Genomic DNA, 7,316 nt, shown 5'->3' with positions numbered 1-7,316 from the left:
CAGAAGGTTCGGAATTCTAAACCCAGTTTCACCTGTGACCATAACCTAGTCATCCCGACTCTGCCCCTTCTCAGCTGTGTGACTGTGGGCAAGTCACTTCACTTCTCTGTGCCTCAGTTCCCTCATCTGTAAAATGGGGGTGAAGACTGTGAGCCTCACGTGGGACAACCTCATCCCCTGTATCTACCCCAGCGCTTAGAACAGTGCTCTGCACGTAGTAAGCGCTTAACGAATACCAGCATTATTATTTTTACTTCTGGGGGCCTCACAACCCTCATCTGTTAAAGGGGGATTGAGACTGTGAAGCCCCATTTAGGACCCTATTTGGTGGTATCTACTCCAGCGCTTAGTGCGGTCCCCGGCCCATAGTAAGCGCTAACAAATGCTGTAATCCTTATTATTATTATGCTCGAAGCCAAAGGGGGGGGGAAATAATAATCCACTACAGAAGAGGTGCGGCGTTCAGTACGTTTTTTGCTTGTTATCACCTGTTCACACCGTACCCTCTTGCCCTTTCCTCTCTTTCCAGACCTTGTGCACCCTAGTTTCGGCTTCCTCCCCTGCATTCTTCCCTCGTCCCCCCGACCCCCAGCTGCGCCACTTGTCAGCTGGGTGATTTGGGGCGAGGCGCTTCACTTCTCTGGGCCTCAGTGGCCTCTTCTGTTAAATGGGGATAAAGTCAGTGAGCCCCTCCGGGGGGGAAACCTGATTACTGAATTACCCAGCGCTTAGAGCAGTGCCTGGCATAGAGTAAGCGCTTCACAAATACCATTATTTGGATTTTTCTTTCCTATTCCCTCTCAGCAGCCAGCAGGTTCCCTTTGACAGGGCTGGCCGTCCCTGGGCGGGCCAGTGCGGTCTCTGTGGCGCAATCGGTTAGCGCGTTCGGCTGTTAACCGAAAGGTTGGTGGTTCGAGCCCACCCAGGGACGTTGCCCTTTTAGTTTGATTTTATTTTAATGATTTGATTTGACTTTTCCCCCCTTCCCCTCTCCCAGCTGTCGTGGCCGCTGCCCCGCAGAGCCCTCTCTCCCCACCTTCTTTTCCCCCACGCTGCGTCGGAAAATTCAACTTGGACATCATTCATCCCTTCAATCCTATTCATTGAGCGTTTAGCGTGTGCGGAGCACTGTGCTGAGCGCTTGGAAAGTACAGTTCAGCAGCAGAGGCGATCACAACCCAACAGCGATCATCTCTGCATACCTCTTTGGTGCCAACTGACGCTACAATTGTTTTTCTTTCCTTCTGTGGCCGAACTGTCCATTCCAAGCGCTTAGTACAGTGCTCTGCACACAGGGAGCGCTCAATCAAGACGAATGAGAGAGAGGGAGCGAGATTAAAAAAAAGCAACCCTTTCCTCAGTCTCAGAGCCCCGCGCCCTAATAATTGCAGTATTTGTTAATTAACTGTACTTTCTAAGCGCTCAGTACAGTGCCCTGCACACAGTAAGCGCTCAGTAAAGGCGACTGAATGAAAGGAATGAATGAAAGCGTTTAGTAAGTGCGAAGGGCTGTACTAAAGGAGGGTAGATGCGACAGAATTTGGTCCCGTAAGGGGAGAATTAAATCCCCATTTTGCAGATGAGGGGAGTGAGGCACAGAGCGGTGACGTGCGTGACTTCGTGGATGGAGCACAGGCCTAGGACCTGGGTTCTAATCCCGACTCTGTCGCGTGTCTCCTGTGTGACCTTGGGCAAGTCACTCAACTTCTCTGTGCCTCAGTTACCTCATCTGTAAAATGGGGGATGAGACTGGGAGCCCCACAGGGGACAGGGACTGTGTCCAACCTGATTAACTTGTATCTACCCCAGTGCTTAGAACAGTGATTGGCACATTCATTCATTATTTATTGAGCTCTTACTGTGTGCAGAGCACTGTACTAAGTGCTTGGCAGGTAAGCCTGGCTCAGTGAAAAGAATTTGGGTTTGGGAGTCAGAGGGCGTGGGTTCTTAATCCCGATTCCGCTACTTGTCAGATCTGTGACTTTGGACAAGTCACTTCACTTCCTCCGTGTTCACTTTCCTCCTCTGTAAAATGGGGATGAAGACTGTGAGCCCCACGTGGGACAACCCGATGACCTTGTATGTCCCCCAGCGCTTAGAACAGTGCTTGGCACACACAGTAAGCCCTTCACAGATACCATCACCATCATTATTATTATTATTATTATTATTATTAAGAGGAGAACTCCTGGAAAAGGAGGGCAGAGGCAGCGTTTAACAAATAGCATTATTATTATTATTATTATTATTATTATTAAGAGGGGAACTCCTGGAAAAGGAGGGCAGAGGCAGAGGGAAGTGTGGGAAGCGACAAGGACACAATTCCAGAGACAGAGATGGAAAAAAAGCGGGGAGATGGAGAGGCACAACTCCACTCATTCATTCATGCATTCATTCGACGTGGGTGCCAATCCCGGCTCCGCCACTTGCCTGCTGTGTGACCTTGGGCAAGTCACTTCACTTCTCTGGGCCTCAGTTACCTCATCTGTAAAATAGGGATAAAGACTTTGAGCCCCATGTGGTGTTTGGCACTTAGTAAGCCCTTAACAATACCATTATTATTATTATTATAATTATTCATTTGCATTTATTGAGCACTTACTGTTTGCAGAGCACTGTACTAAGCGCTTGGGAGAGTACAATACAACAATAAACAGACACATTCCCTGCCCACAACGAGTTTACAGTCTAGAGGAGAGGGAGACAGACATCAATACAAATAATGTTACAGATATGGACAGCTGTTGCCGAATTGCACTTTCCAAGCGTTTAGTACAGTGCTCTGCACATAGTAAGCGTTCAGTAAATGCGATTGAATTGAATGAATGACCTAAGTGCTCTTATCAGACCTCATTAACAGGCACCCTTTCCTCTCGGGAGTGTAAACTCGTTGTAGACAGGGAACGTGATTAGAAATTTTGTTCCGTTGTACTCTCCCAACCCCTTAGAACCGTGCTTTAAAAGCAGCCTGTCCTAGTGGAAAGAGCACAGACCTGGGAGTCAGAAGGACCTGGGTTCCAATCCTGCTCCACCCCTCGTTTGCTGTGTGACCTTGGACAAGTCACTTCACTTCTCTGGGCCTCAGTGACCTCATCTGTCAAATGGGGATTAAGACATGGGACTGGGTTGTGCCCAGCCTGATTACTCTGTGTCTACCCCAGGGCTCAGTACGGTGGCTAGCACATAGTAAGGGCTTAACGAATATCATTTAAAATTAAAAATAAACAAAATTTGATTGATTGATTTGCGGTGCTCTACCCACCACCTGGGGGGCGCTTTTCGGGTCAGAACCCCTCCGTGTGCGAAGCCAGCTGGGCCTTGGGGAGGAAAGGGCTGCATTAGGGTCCTTCCCCTTTCATTCATTCAATTCATTCAATCTTATTTATTAAGTGCTTCCTGTGTGCAGAACACTGGACTAAGCGCTTGGAATGTAACATCCGGCAACAGATAGAGACCATCCCTGCCCAACGACCGGGTAACAGTCTAAAAGGAGGAGACAGACGGCAAAACTAAACAAGTAGTCAGGCATCATCAATACCATTAAAATAGATAAATAAAAGCAGAGATATATACACATCATTAATAAAATAGAGTAATAAATAAAATATACAAATATACACAAGTGCTGTGGGGAGGGGAAGGGGGTAGAGCAGTGGGAGGGGTTAGTTTCCCTTCCCCTTTCGTCATCTCTCTCGGGCAGGAAGCCCTCCCAGATGTGGGTTCAAATCCTGCTCTGCCACTTGACAGCTGTGTGACTGTGGGCAAATCACTTCCCTGAGCCTCAGTGACCTCATCTGTAAAATGGGGATTTAGACTGCGAGCCCCACGTGGGACAACCTGATCACCTTGTATCCTCCCCAGCGCTTAAAACAGTGCTTTGCACTTAGTAAGCACTTAACAAATGCCATTATTATTATTATTATTGAGGGGAGAAAAGAGGGTAGATCCCAGCCTACCCCAACTGAACACCTCGCCCCCTGTGCGCTCCCCGGCCGCCTGGGTTCCTAATAATAATAATAATAATGGCATTTGTTAAGCGCTTACTAGGTGCCAAGCACTGTTCTAAGCGCTCGGGTAAATACAAGGTGATCAGGTTCTCCCAGGTGGGGCTCACAGACTTAATCCCCATTTTCCAGATGAGGACACTGAGGCACAGATAGGATAAATGACCCAAAGTCACACAGCTGACAGGTGGTGGAGTCCGAATTAGAACCCACGACCTCTGATTTATGGGGTGGATGGCAGCGAATTGTTCAGGCAATCAGTGGTATCTATTGAGCGCTTCTGTGTACCAAGCGTTTGGGAGAGTACAGTTCAACGGGATTAACAGACTTGGTGGACTATCCAGTGTTTAATACAGTGCTGGGCACAGTAAACGCTTAACAAATACCATTATTATTATTATCTCTTCCCGCCTTGGGCAAATCTCCTCTTCTCGGTGACTCACTGACCTCAGCTGTAAAATTCAATCGTATTTATTGAGCGCTTACTGTGTGCAGAGCACTAAGTGCTTGGAAAATACAATGGGGATTGAGACCGTGAGCTCCACATGGGACAGGGACTGTATCCAACCCGATTTTCTTGTATCCACCTGAGTGCTTAGTACAATGCCTGGCACATAGAAAATGCTTGATACCATTATTAATATTATTGCTTATTGAGTGAGCAATTCGCTGCCATCCACCCCATAATTCAGAGGTCTTGGGTTCTAATCCAGGCTCCGTCACTTGTCAACTGTGTGATTTAGAGAAGCAGTGTGGCTCAGTGAAAAAATAATAATGATGGCATTTAAGTGCTTACTTTGTGCTGAGTACTGTTCTTCAGGGGTTTAGGAATCAGAGGTCATGGGTTCTAATCCCAGGTCCGCCACCTATCAGCTGTGTGACTTTGGGCAAGTCATTTCACTTCTCCGTACCTCAGTTCCCTCAGCTATAAAATGGGGATTAAGACTGTGAGCCTCACCTGGCACAACCCGATGACCCTGTATCTCCCCCAGCGCTGAGAAGAGTGCTCGGCACAAAGTAAGCACTTAACAAATGCCAACATTATTATTATTATTTGGTTCAGTCACTTAACTTCTGTTAATATTATTATGTTAATAATATAAGAATGGCATTTGTTATAATAATATTATTATTGCCTCTAAGGACTCCCTTCTTCCTTCTGCTGCCCCATAGGTGGAATTGGGGAGGGGAATGTGGACTTTATGATATTCGTGTTGAAAGGTCTGGGGGGGAGAAGAGGATGGGGAGGGGGGTTCTGAGGGATCCCCTCTCCCCCTCCACTGGGTTAGGTCGGGTCCATCCTTTTGAGGTCCAGCCCTCCGTCCACACGGCCTGCAACTACCTCAGGAACTGTCTCTATCTGTTGCCGCCTTGTACATTCCAAGCGCTTAGTACAGTGCTCTGCACATAGTAAGCGCTCAATAAATACTATTGAATGAATGAACTACCACCGCTCCCCTGGGGTGGCTAGTCCTTGCCCACCGGGCCCTCTGTCACGGGTGGGCACTGTTGGCAACAGGGGTCATCATCACGTGGACACCCCCACCCACCCCCATTCCCTCTCCAGCCCGGGGACAAAGCTAACAGATGGAAAGGAATCGGGAAAGGGGATGCGGACCTGCCTGGATCTGGGGTCCGGTCCTTCCAGCTCTGTCACGTGTCTGCTGTGTGACCCTGGGCAAGTCATTTCACTTCCTCTGGGCCTCAGTTCCCTCCTCTGTAAAATGGGGGTGAGGGGGTGAGCCCCATGTGGGACAGGGACCGTCTCCAACCTGCTCAATTTAGAAGCAGCGGGGCTCAGTGAAAAGAGCATGGGGTTGGGAGTCAGAGGTTCATGGGCTCTAATCCCGTCTCTGCCACGGGTCAGCTGTGTGACTGGGGGCTAATCACTTCACTTCTCGGGTACCTTCTCTGTAAACCGGAGATTAAGACTGTGAGCCCCACGTGGGGCAACCTGATTCCTTTGTACTTACCCCAGCGTTTAGAACAGTGCTTGGCAGATAGCAAGCATTTAACAAATTCCATTATTATTATTATTATCTATCCCAGCGCTTAAACAGTGCTTGGCATATAGTAAGCACTTAACAAGTACCATAATTAAGCGATTTGCCTAAGGTCACACAGCAGGCAGTTGACCGAGGTGGGATTAGAACCCAGGTCCCTTGACTCCCAGGCCCGGGCTCTTTCCCCTGGACTAGGCTGGGCCCTACTTGAGGAGCGGGAGGAGAGTGAATCGCATGGGGGTGGGGATGGGGACATGTGAGTCCGGTGGGCAGCGCCACTGGGGTTCCCGGGTCATTCACTCAATCGTATTTATTGAGTGCTCACTGTGTGCAGAGCACTGTGCTAAACGCTCGGAAAATCCAATCCAGCAGTAAAGAGAGTCCATCCCTGCCCACAATGGGCTCACGGCCTCCCTCCCTCCCTGCCTCGGACCTTCCCAAACCGTCCTCCTCCCCGCCTGGCAGGGCGGATCCCCTCCCGGAGGAAAGGCGCTCCCTCCAGATGATCAATGATCAATGGCCGATAAGGGTCCGATGGGGTGGAGGGCTCTCGGGGCCTTTCCTCTTTCCAACCCCCGCGGGAACTGTTTTTCCTCTGATCCCCGAGGGTCAGCCCTCAGCCCCAAGCCTCAGCCCCCTGTCCCCAGCCTCTACCCCCAAGGCTCAGTCCCCAGCCTCCACCCCCCAGGCTCAGCCCCCAGCCTCAGTTTTAGCCCCTGCCCCTAGCCTTAGACCTCAGCTCCCAGGCCTCAGCCCTCAGCCCCATTCCCAACCTTAGCTCCAGCCCCAGTCCCATCACGTGGCTTAGTGGATAGAGCCCGGGCCTGGGAGTCAGAAGGTCTTGGGTTCTAATCCTGGCTCCGCCCCATGTCTGTTGTGTGACCTTTGGCAAGTCACTTCACTTCTCTGGGCCTTAGTTACCTCATCTGTAAAAGGGGGAGTGAGACTGTGAGCCCCATGAGGGAAAGGAACTCTGTCCAGCAGTACAGTGCTTGGGACATAGTAAGTGCTTAATAAATGGCATTATTATTATTATTCCCACTCCCAACTTCAGCCCCAACGCTAGCCCCATTTCCAATTTTAGCCCCAGTCCCAACTCCAGCCCTATTCCCAGTCTTAGCCCCATTCCCACTTTCAGCCCCATTCCCAACCTTAGCCCCAGCCCCAATTCCAAACCCATTCCCAACCCCAGCTCCAGCCCTATCCCTAGCCCCAATCCCAATCCCATTCCCAATCCCAGCTCCAGCCCTAGCCCCAATCTCGAGACTCTCATTCCCCGAGTCAAAGAGGGGCAAGGAGGAGAGGAATA

At 49.9% G+C, this 7,316-nt stretch overlaps 1 non-coding gene across 1 annotated transcript; it reads left to right on the top strand.

The window, feature by feature from the left end:
• Positions 1-857: 857 nt before the first annotated feature.
• Positions 858-931, top strand: TRNAN-GUU. The gene has a single exon. It is a non-coding gene; the product is annotated as a tRNA-Asn (tRNA).
• Positions 932-7,316: the final 6,385 nt, after the last annotated feature.

The sequence above is a fragment of the Ornithorhynchus anatinus genome, chromosome 11 (assembly GCF_004115215.2).
Source record: "Ornithorhynchus anatinus isolate Pmale09 chromosome 11, mOrnAna1.pri.v4, whole genome shotgun sequence".
Lineage (NCBI taxonomy): Eukaryota > Metazoa > Chordata > Mammalia > Monotremata > Ornithorhynchidae > Ornithorhynchus > Ornithorhynchus anatinus.
Note: the sequence above shows the minus strand (reverse complement) of the source record. Positions and strands in the feature narration are given on the sequence as shown.